This window comes from Pinus tabuliformis, chromosome X (genome assembly GCF_031772625.1).
Source record: "Pinus tabuliformis cultivar Carrire ecotype Pingquan chromosome X, CPIR1, whole genome shotgun sequence".
Lineage (NCBI taxonomy): Eukaryota > Viridiplantae > Streptophyta > Pinopsida > Pinales > Pinaceae > Pinus > Pinus tabuliformis.
The window spans coordinates 1,262,283,340-1,262,295,211 of NC_142308.1; the positions used below are offsets into that span (position 1 = coordinate 1,262,283,340).

Genomic DNA, 11,872 nt, shown 5'->3' on the forward strand with positions numbered 1-11,872 from the left:
TGGCTGGGAGCTAGGATGGCTGCTCAGAAGATTTATGCAATTTCTGGGCAGAGCAGTTGACTACTGCCCATATTTGCGCAAATTGTGGGATGAGCAGCCCAGCTAGGAAGGATTGCACAATTTTTTGGGTGAAGCTTTCTCAGCAAAATTGCACAATTATGTGGCCCAACTGGCTGCCAATCAGGATTGCACAATTTCTGGAGGGAAGGTTGGTTTCCCTCCAGATTTGTGCAAATTCTTGAAGGAGCTTCTCAGCCTGCTGCTGGAACAAGTCCGGATGAACAACCAGTGAGGGGAATGCATCAAGGTTTGATCGACATGATGTCTTTCTGCAAGAAAATGACTAGAGATTGTGTACCTGACGAAGCAAGACATGCTGCTATGAAGGTTAGTAGGGAGGCTCCAAAACGAAGCTAAGGAAAAAATTTTGAGGGTGGTTGTAGCTGCTACAACAGAAACATAGAAGGGTTAGACATTGCAATGAATCTCAGTTGGAATTATCTCTTGGGGACCATTCCATTGAATTTTTCTAGACTCACAAAATGGGTAGCCTTGGATATATCTCACAGTATGCTCGTTAGGAATTTGAGTATTCTTTTCCAACAACCAAAATCAAGTGTCTTTGAATGTTTCATACAATAATTTCTTCATCTATCAGAGAATTTCCTACAAGTAGTTTATATGGAAATGCAGGTCTTTGTACTTCATGGACTGATAATTGTTTTGAATAACTAGGGGCTAAGTCCCCTAAAGGGCATTCTAGATTTTTTAATGTTAAGATAATCATAGGCATTTTGTTTAGTGTTATAGGAATGATTTTCTTTCTGGAGATATGTGTGTTGATAAAAGCTAAGAAAATGCCTCAACAAGAGTTTGAAGATTCAGAAATGGGTGGCCATGGCAGATGACACTGTTCCAGAAACTCAAATTTCTCTTTAGAAGATGTTGTTGATTATCTGGTTGACAGCAATATCATAGGAAAAGGTTGTTCAAGTGTTATTTATAGGGATGAAATTTCTAACAGAGATGTCTTTACAGTCAAGAAGCTTCAGCCTTCAAATAAGGAAGGACAACAGATCAAACACTCATTTGGTGCAGAAGTGAAGACACTAGGCTCTATCAGGCATAAAAACCTTGTGAGACTTCTTGGTTTTTATTCCAACAACACAACCAAGATTCTCATGTATAATTACATGCCCAACGGAAGCTTGGGTTGTTTGCTGCACAAGATGAGAGGATCCCTGGACTAAGAACACAGATACAACATCATTTTGGGAGAAGCACAAGGGATTGAGTATCTACATCACCACTTCATCCCAGCGATCATTCACTATGACATCAAAGCTAACAATATATCGTTGGGTTGTCATTTCAAGCATGACCTTGCATATTTAAGCCTTTCCAATCTTGTCAATTCCTCTAACAATTACACCAAATCTTCAACAAATGTGGTTGGATCCTATGGGTATATTGCTCCCAATATGTATTGTTAAATCCTCTGTTGTGTTCATGTGCTATTAAGAACTGTTTATAGGATTTGTTTCAGTAAAGGATAGGGAACTTAAAGATATTTGTTAGGCCAAAACAAAGCATGACATCTATATGCACATAATTTACCAAGCATTTCATGTTGTAGCATATTGTACATTCATAATTCACCTTTAAGGTCATTAATCAATAATCTCACGTAGTTATGTTTGTATGTAATTTATCGAGCATTTCATGTTGTAGCATCTTGTACATTCATAATCCGCCTTTTAATGTTTCATTTTTAATATTATCTTTATACATGCTTCTTATAATTCTCCTATCATTTATTGACCTTTGAATTCTCCCAACATAAAACATTCACTTCATGTATAATGGAGAGATAAAGCAGGACATCGAGTGCTCCAATTTGTGAACCATTGTAAGAAAATAATTTTGGTTGTAAATCCCACAGATATAGTTTGTCTTAGATATTCATGTTGTATTTACACCTTAATGCCTACCAATTAGTGCCTTAACCGTGGTGGATTTCGACCCCACTAGTGAAATGAGGCCCCATTGCAGTCTGGTCTGGTTGACAAAGACCATCTACAGTCAAAAAAATCTCAATTGTGGCATGCATATAGTTCTAGATTTGAAGGTAATTAGTTGTACGGTGTTAGAAACAATTATACAAAGCAGAATATGCAGGAAGATTCCATTGTACCTGATACCACTTAGTGTTGTTTTTGAATGAGAACATAATTTCTTGCTCCTATATGGGATCTTAAACTCCCACTCGTATGTTTTGTTATGGAGCAATCAATGTTGAATCAAATGTGTGATATAAAACATGAAAAATGCATAAAGCACATTACCATCTAGTTTATCCTTTACCATGAAATCTTATATTGCAAATTAAGCTAGTTATAAAACCTTGCATTCTATTATATATCTGATACCAACTTTCTAATTGTTATGCTTTTGGGCTAGTATTCCAGAGTTGCATAATTTTTTCTTATAATTTTTATATTAGCCTCTAATTGTGTGAATGTGATACCATGTCGGATAGTTGAGTTTCAATGTTTAATATGGTTACTTAACCTTCTCATACAACTTTAAATTATATGTAGTAGGGTCTATATTCCTTTTACATATTCCTTTGTTTAGGAGAAACAATGACCTTCTGTCTATGCTCATTATTGAAAAGAGATCTTGGGGTAAGGAAAAATCCCTTTCATTTACAAATTTTGATCTTGAGGCCTGTGGGTTATGGCCCACTTAACAATCGGAAGCGTTTTATCTTTCTCTTAAGCCTCAAAACCCAGGACCATAACATATCGGAATAACACGGGAAACATAGGAACATCGTGCCCGAACACATAAGGCCGGACTTCAAATACATATACACTCGCTTTATAATTGTCGGGTTCGCTCATTCCAGCCATTCCACAACGCTCCTCCGATTTTCATTATCTCCGATCTTTGATCGGCGCTCAGCTTCATCGCTATCGTTCATCGGTGGACCGGCCCATCGGTAATTGGCATATTGCAACGTCGGCACACCTCTTAACTCTGTCACTGTCATTTGACTTTGCCAACATGCAATCACCAATCAAATCTTGACCATCCATCTAGACTCGATCTAACGGTTGAAATTTGATCACATGATTGCTACCGATATGTATCAAGGCTGATTCCTATATTGTTCCAATGGTTTCCGCCGCGATGCGATAAAGTGCGATCGCTCATCGCGATTGGATATGGACCGTTGATCTTCCAGATCCAACGGATCCTGTGCATTATCATCTAATCCTCTTAACCTGATCTCTCTCGCCTTCGATGGATTTATGCATTAAAAGCAAGGATCTGCCACATACATTTAAACACGCGACAAAACAGTTAATTCGATATCATTGGATCACCATCGATCCTTACAGTGATCGATGGTCGATCAAACCTACAACACAGAATATTCGGACTATCTATGAAGCAACACACAGATGCAAAAACTCAAAACAACACACTACACAGACGCACAAATTCAACATTGAACACACTTTTATATTATATAGAACAATTACATGCTAAGGCATTTCAAGCTCCCAATCGATTACATTTTGCTCACTCGGCTTACAACTCTCTATCTATTACTGTCTGTCTCTCTCCTCTCTGTCTCACGATATATATATAGAACACACAGGTTCATCATTATAGGAATATTGGATCAGATCATTAAAAGGATCTGATCAATCTTCTCCTTGATTTCCTCAACAACCCCTAAATCTCTCTATTTGTATACATATGGCATATTACATTACATTAATCAAGTCTTCTAGAGACTTATCGCTTCCATCAAACTAGCTCTATTTTAACAGAAATGTCCCCTATTTAGCTCCGATGGTCCACGTCCTCCTTGCTCCGCTTTGGATTCCTTATTTAATGAAGAGTGTCGGATGCTCCTGCATTAGACTCCCGAGGCACAAAAATTTATGACCTCCTGGTAATATGATTCTCTTTGTCCTTAGCAATTCTACCCACTTCTCAGTGGAACTGCCTTCATGATCTTCTATGAGCTGCAACCAACCTCTGCAGTTACAGTCTTCCTGTGTTACATGATACCTCACCAAGCTTTCTCCTCTGAGCTTAGTCTTTCGGCATCCTTCTGGTTCTCTCCTCTGGAACCAATTGAGCACTCCTTGCTCTAGGTTGCTGCAATCTTCTCACCTTCAGCTACCGCTATCTGCATGACAATAAAGACCATAAACTCACCATACTTCAACAACTGTAACTATTCTCCTTCTGCTTGCAAACTCTTCCTCCTTCTCGCAGGAAATCTTCTTCCCTTTCCCTACTCTGATACCAAATGATGAAAGGAGAACTTGGGGTAAGGAAAAATCCCTTTCATTTACAAATTTCGATCCTGAGGCCTGTGGGTTATGGCCCACTTAACTATCAGAAGTGTTTTATCTTTCGATTAAGCCTCAAAACCTGGGACCATAACATATCGGAATAACACGAGAAACACAGGAAAATCTTGCCCGAACACATAAGTTCAGACTTCAAATACATATACACCCACTCTATAATCGTCGATTCCGCTCATTCCAGCCATTCCACAGCGCTCCTCTAATTTTCATTATCTCCGATCTCCAATCGACACTCGGCTTCATCGCTATCGGTCATCGGTGGATCGGCCCATTAGTAATCAGCGTATTGCAACGTCGGCGCACCTCTTAACTTTGTCGTTGTCATTTACTTTGCCAACATGCGATCGTTGATCAAATCTTGACCGTCGATCTGGACTCGATCTGACGGTTGACGTTTGATCACGTGATCGCTACCGCTATGTATCAAGGCCGATTCCGATATCATTCCAATGGTTTCCGCTAATGCGATAAAGTGCGATCGCTTATCACGATTAGATCTGGACCATTGATCTTCCAGATCCAACGGATCCTGTGCATTATCGTCTAATCCTCTTAACCTAATCTCGCTCTCCTTCGATGGATTTCTGCGTTAAAAACACGGATCTGCCACATTCGTTTAAACACGCGACACAATAGTTAATTCGATATCATTGGATCGCCATCGATCCTTACAGTGATCGATGGTCGATCAAACCTACAACACAGAATATTCGGATTATCTATGAAATAACACACAGACGCACAAACTCAACACAACACACTACACAGACGCACAAATTCAACACTGAACACACTTTTATATTATACAGAACAATTACATGCTAAGGCATTTTAGCCTTAGAACAAGCTCCCAATCGATTACATTTTTCTCACTCGGCTTACAACTCTCTATCTATTACTGTCTGTCTCTCTCCTCTATATCTCTATATATAGAACACGCAGGTTCATTGTTACAGGAATATTGGATCGGATCACTGAAAGGATCCAATCAATCCTCTCCTTGATTTCCTCAACAATCCCTAAATCTCTCTATTCATATACATATGGTAGATTACATTACATTAATCAAGTCTTCTAGAGACTTATCACTTCCATCAAACTAGCTCTATTTTAGCAGAAATGTCCCCTGTTTAGCTCCGATGGTCCACGTCCTCCTTGCTCCGCTTTGGATTCCTTCTTTAATGAAGAGTGTCAAATGCTCCTGCATCACTCATGCTCTGGAGTCTAACCTAGTATAGATCTAGTGTACGTAGGCTCGAATTTTGTTGAGTATAGAGTTATAATTGAATGTGAGGAAAGTTGTTGAGCTTCTTAGAGTGGGTTTTGTTACCTAAAACTTGTGTGTAATTAGATTTCAGATTTTGGAATATATAGAAAAATCTATAGAAATAAGCGAAGTCAATGGTTTGACTTCACTCATGTCCATGAAATTTCCAAAATGTTTTAAAATCTACAACAAGATAAAAATGGTCCTTATCCAAAAAAAATCATTACACTTGCAAGTTTAAAATTCCTTTATACCAATATAACATATATTGTGCAGACTACCTCATTCCCAAGGGCTAGAAGGTCATGCTACTTTTCAGAAACATTCATCATAATCCATAATTCTTTCCAAATCCTCATACATTCGATCCTTCCATATTTGAGGTTAGTGAATGTGATGATTCCAAAATGTTTGGATTTTAATCTACTTTTCATAAACATTCATCATAATCCATAATTCTTTCCAAATCCTCATACATTCAATCCTTCAATATTTGAGGTTAGTGAACGTGATGATTCCAAACTGTTTGGATTTTAAAGAGGATTATATCTATATATATATATATATATATATATATATATATATATATATATATATATATATATATATACACCAGGGTTTACAGTGGACATTAATGATTTTTTATTTATTTTTAACTGTCCAGGGTTTGCAATGGACATTAATGAAAATTTGTGATTTTCACTGTCTTCTTTTCAAGATCTATGGATATATATTATTTAATTCAAATGTATTAAGGTTACGTCTTTGTTACTGCAGATACCTCCAAAAATGAACACATTTTTTCCCCTTGGCAGTGGATTCCATTCATGCCCTAGGAATGAACTCGCAAAGTTAGACATGCTTATCCTGATCCACAATCCCACAACCAAGTATAGGTACCATTTCTACTAGTATTTGATTCCCTAAATCTATTGAAAAACATAAAAGCTATGAAATCAGATTTCTAGATCATTTCAATCCTGAAGCTTTCAAGATGCAGAATAGATATGAGCTTCGGCTAACAAACATGCATAAAACTTCTAACTTTTTGTTGCACCCATCCCCATCAGTTCACTGCACACATACCTCGCTACATCATGGATATAAAGGTGGCTAAAGTAGCAAGGAATATGTTGACAATATTTTAGGCATTATATTTTGTAAATATTTGCCTAGATTTGGGAGGCCTTTCACAAATATAATGGAAATTTTCCTAGAAGTACAAGGTTATCAACAGATGAATATATACTCATGAAAATACTTGACTGTAAGGAGAAGCATATAAGAAAATATTGTCAGGCGGAGCCATGGTGGTGGATTTCTTGTTTGTTTATCGTTAATGGTGATTTATCAAGACTTTTTTTTTTGACTTCATGCAGGTGGGACGTTGTGGGCACCAAGAGTAGAATTCAATATGGCCCCATCCCTGTTCCCAAACAAGGACTTCCAGTAAAAGTTAGGCCCAAGGCTGAAAAATCTCCAGGCACATGATCATCCTCACCACGTACTTAGTAGTTCCAATTGTAACAGTAGTAGTAGCAGGAGACACAAATATGTAAGATTTATATGCTACTACATAGGGGGTTGTTCAAGAAAATTAATTAAGACGAAATTAATATTTTGTCTAAAGCATTTAATTAAATTAATTTTGATCTAAGATCATCTACGGGACTTTTCACTATTTTCATTTTTACGTCGTAAGGCGTTCTCCTTTGAGAACAACGCCCCCTACTCCCACTGTGTACAATTCTGCACCATCGGATGAAATGTTAGACGATTGAATATTTTTAGACCATCGGATTAATAATTAATAGAAAACTAATATTTAGAGTGCATAATGGGCACGTTCAATAAGTAATAAAATGACTACTTCTTGATGGAAAATTATGGTTTCTTGATGGCTTAACACGAAGGTTTTGATTTGTTAAATTCTTCATTTTTCCAACCTCTTTAGGAAGTTTTTTCTTTAAATGCTTCACAAACGAAATTGTCCACACTGAATGGTTGTAAACATATTCTCTCCTTTTGCATGGACAGATATACAGTGTATACATGGAAGGGTTTTCTCCATGTATTTATCCTTCATAGCTATGTAGGGGACCATATCCCCTACCATAGGAAACCCAAATTTTTTACAAAGACTGAATTTGAGAAATATTGCACTGATAGGGAAACCACCTTCACAGCTCTGGGGTCTTCCAAAACTAGAATATCTAGACTTAAGCAGCAATGATCTATATGGTGTGCTGCCCTTTGAGATTGCTAATCTTGTCAGCTATTTTAAATTTTAATTCATTCTCCGATAGCCTTTTTTTTTATTACAGAGGAAACGGCAACTGGAGCAGCCTCGCAACTCACGTTACACGGGGTCAATTCTGACCACTACCACTATAACCCCTGGGAAAATGCGCCCGCCCCTCTCCACAGCTCTAGGCTAGTCTGAGGGATTTGAACTCGTGACCTTCAGTACCGAGCCCACCTTTCTAACGAACTTCACTGCATTGTGATTACCAACTTGCCTACCCCTGTGGGGCTAAGGATTAAAAAAACTCAGCCGGCAAGAATTCCAGTAGCCTTCATACCAAGCTTGGAAATATTAAGATTTTGAAGTATCTTGATCTCAATTCCAATATATTTTATGGTAGCATTCCCCCCCAGATGGGGAATTTGTCAAAATTGTTATATCTGGATGCCAGTGAAAATTCCTTCTCTGGAGTTTTCCCTACTGAATTCGGCCATCTTACTAATTTAGTCACTTTGGATCTCAGTTATAATGCACTATCCAAATTGTTGCCAAAGGAAAGTGGGGGCATGGCAAATTTGGTCTGTCTATGGATAGGATCAAACTCATTCAGTGATGAAATACCAACTAAAATTGGAAAACTTATTAAGCTTAATATATTATATTTTATGGGTTGTAAGTTCAGTGGGCACATTCCCTTAGAAATTGGAAACCTTAAATCTCTGACGAAACTTGACCTCTCAGAGAATAACCTTGAAGGATCATTACCAGACAACATTGGCAGTTTGCACAACCTTCTGTATATAATGACTACGATTAATGGACTAATGGGTGGATTCCAAGCACAATTTCAAATTGTAGGAATTGCAGGTACTAGATTTGTCATTCAATGCGCTGAATGGGCTACACCCTGAGGATTTCCGAAATCTGGAGTCAATTCAGATTTTTATTGTTCAGGCAAATCTTCTGACAGGACCCCTTCCACCCTGGCTTGGTGGATGGAGAAGAGAAACTCCTATAAGGTTATCCAAAAACCAATTTGTAGGTCACTTACCTCAAGAACTGGGAAATTGTTCATTTCTCATAACATTTGGAATTGATGCTAACAAGCTTTATGGATCAATAACATCATAGCTTTTCCATGCCAAGAGCCTAGAATCTCTCTCTTTGTCAGTAAATCAGTTTACAGGTAGCATAGAGGACACTTTCCGAGAGTGCATGAATTTGACAAACTTGTTATTGGATATGAACAATTTGTATAGTGGAATCCCTAGCTATCTTTCAAGTCTCCCTTTGGTCACCTTAGACATGGCACACAATAACTTCTCTGGAAAATTACCATATGATCTTTGGAGTTCACAGAATTTGCTTGGAATATCACTCAGCAATAACTTCCTTGTGGGTGGGTTGTCTCCGTCCATGTCTACTGCCAACAACCTCTAGAGGTTGCACCTTGATAATAATTATTTACAAGGATTTATTCCTGAAGAGGTTGGAAAATGAAGAATTTAACAAATTTATCACTTCATGGCAACAGGCTCAGAGGAAAAAATCCTCCTAAACGTTTTGACTCTGTCAATCTTGTGGCTGTTGATTTAGGAAGTAATGATTTGTCTAGCACAATTCCAAGAAATATTGGGCAGCTAGAAATGTTGGATAACCTTGTCCTTTCTCATAACAAGCTTTTTGGTTCCATTCCAAGTGAAATTTGTGTGGGATACAAGGAAATATTCCCATTACCTGATTCTGAGTTTACATAGCACCATGGACTATTGGACCTTTCATGGAACTATTTGACTGGTAAAATTCCTGAGTAGATTGGGAATTGTAGTGTGATAGTTGAATTAAATTTACAGGGAAACCTACGTACTAGTCATGTTCCTTGACAACTTTCTTGGCTAGCAAATCTGAGTTTGCTGGATTTGTCCTTCAATTTTGTTAGTGGGCCCATTTTACCTGATTTTGAGATACTCCAAAACCTTCAAGGTATGATTTTGTCACATAACCGGTTTTCTGGTAGTATTCCTATGGGGTTAGGAATGATTTCAGGCCTTGTGAAGCTTAATTTAACAAACAATAAACTGACGAGCACCCTTCCTGCAGCTCTTGGAAATCCAAAAAGGCTCACTCATTTATATTTGTGCAACAACAATCTCACCGCCAGTATCTTACCATCATCTTTTCCAAATCTGGGCAATCCTTTATTGTTTTTGGATTTGAGCAATAACATATTTACAGGGACCATTCCAGATGTTATAGGAAATCTATCTTCACTAGTGTTTTTTGTCGTTCATAATAATAGTCTTACTGGAAGCATTCCTGCAGAGATGGCTAACCTAGCCTCACTGATCTACTTGGAGTCTTTGACCTGTCCTCCAATATTCTTGAAGGTATAATTCCTCCAAACTTGTGTAAAATATTTGCCCTTGAATTCATAAACTTCTCAGAAAATGCATTAGTGTGAGAGATTCCCGACGGTTGTGAGAATTTTAATTTGTCATTCCTTGCCAAACTGGGACTATGTGGACGACCAACTAGTATTGTGTGTTTCTTGAGAAAAGGTGTTGTATGGGGCATAGCAATAGGGGGTACATTTTCATTGTTTTTATTGATCTTGGTCGTTATTAGGTGGAGTATGTTGAGATAGGAGGCATTGGTGAAAAATATAGAAAAAATTATCCTCATAGCTCCTCTTGAACCCAATGACTATCAATTCTCGAAAAATATGAAGAAGCCTTTTAGTATCAATGTGGGGATGTTTGAAAGGCCTCTATTGCACCTTAGCCCAACTGATATTCTAACAACAAATCATAACCTCAACAAAACCAATATCATTGGAGTTGGCGGGTTTGGCACTATCTATAAAGTTGTTCTTCCAGAAGGCAGGATTGTAGTTGTCAAAAGGCTAAGCCATGGGCTTGGACAAGGTAACCGTGAGTTCCTAGCGGAGATGGAAACTATTGGAAAGGTGAAGCATAGGAATCTGGTATCTTTACTTGGTTACTGCATTTTTTGGGGGGCGGGGCGGGGGGCGGGGGCAAGTTTCTAATTTACAAGTATGTGGAGAATGGCAGTCTTGATCTTTGGCTCCATAATTGTGTAGATGTTATTGAGGTCCTTGACTGGAAAAAGTGTTTCAATATTGCCATGGGTTCTGCACAAGGTCTGGCATTTTTGCAGCATGATTTTGTTCCCCACATTATTCACAGGGATATGAAATTGAGAAATATCCTTTTAGATGGGTCATTTGAACCCAAGGTTGTTGATTTTGGTTGTTCCCATCTCATAAGTGCATATGACAGTCATGTAAGCACAAATCTTGTAGGACCCTTCAGTTATATTCCTCCTGAATATCGGAAAAGCTATAAGGCAACAACTAGGGGTGATGTTTATAGCTATGGAGTGATTTTGTTGGAATTGTTAACTGGTAAGGAGCCTACAGGTATGGAATTCAAAGAAGGGGAAGGTGGAAATATCATGGGTTGGGTGAGGCATATGATCAAGATGGACCAAGTAGAAGAGACCCTATATCTCTTCATCTCTCGTGGGCCCAGGAAGTCTCAAATGCTGCAAGTGCTACATTTAGTAGAATTGTGCACATCGGGAGATCCAAGGAAGCACCCCACAATGGTACATGTGGTCAAGCTCTTAAAGGTAATTGACCCAGTCGAACAGAGAGTTAACCTTGATTCTTGATTATGTTTGTGCCTATCCTTTCACTATCTACTAAGAAGAAATAAAGTGCCTTCAAACACTTGTTTTATTTATTGAAATTGAGTCAAAAAAACATGATAACTAAGTAGTCTTCCTTTTCAGTACCAAATAAGTATTTAAATAGTTTTTAAGTAGTCTTTCTTTTCAGTACCAAAGAAGTATGTAAATATTTTTTCCCTTTTAAATTAGTTGTCAACAGTGTAATAAAGTATGTCCAAATAAAATTTGTTTTATAATTATAAAATTAGAAGC

At 37.9% G+C, this 11,872-nt stretch overlaps 2 pseudogenes; both read left to right on the forward strand.

The window, feature by feature from the left end:
• Positions 1-7,155, forward strand: part of LOC149144582 (uncharacterized) — an 85,675-nt pseudogene extending 78,520 nt beyond the window's left edge.
• A 509-nt stretch (positions 7,156-7,664) lies between these two features.
• LOC149144583 (uncharacterized) lies at positions 7,665-11,602 on the forward strand (annotated as a pseudogene).
• Positions 11,603-11,872: the final 270 nt, after the last annotated feature.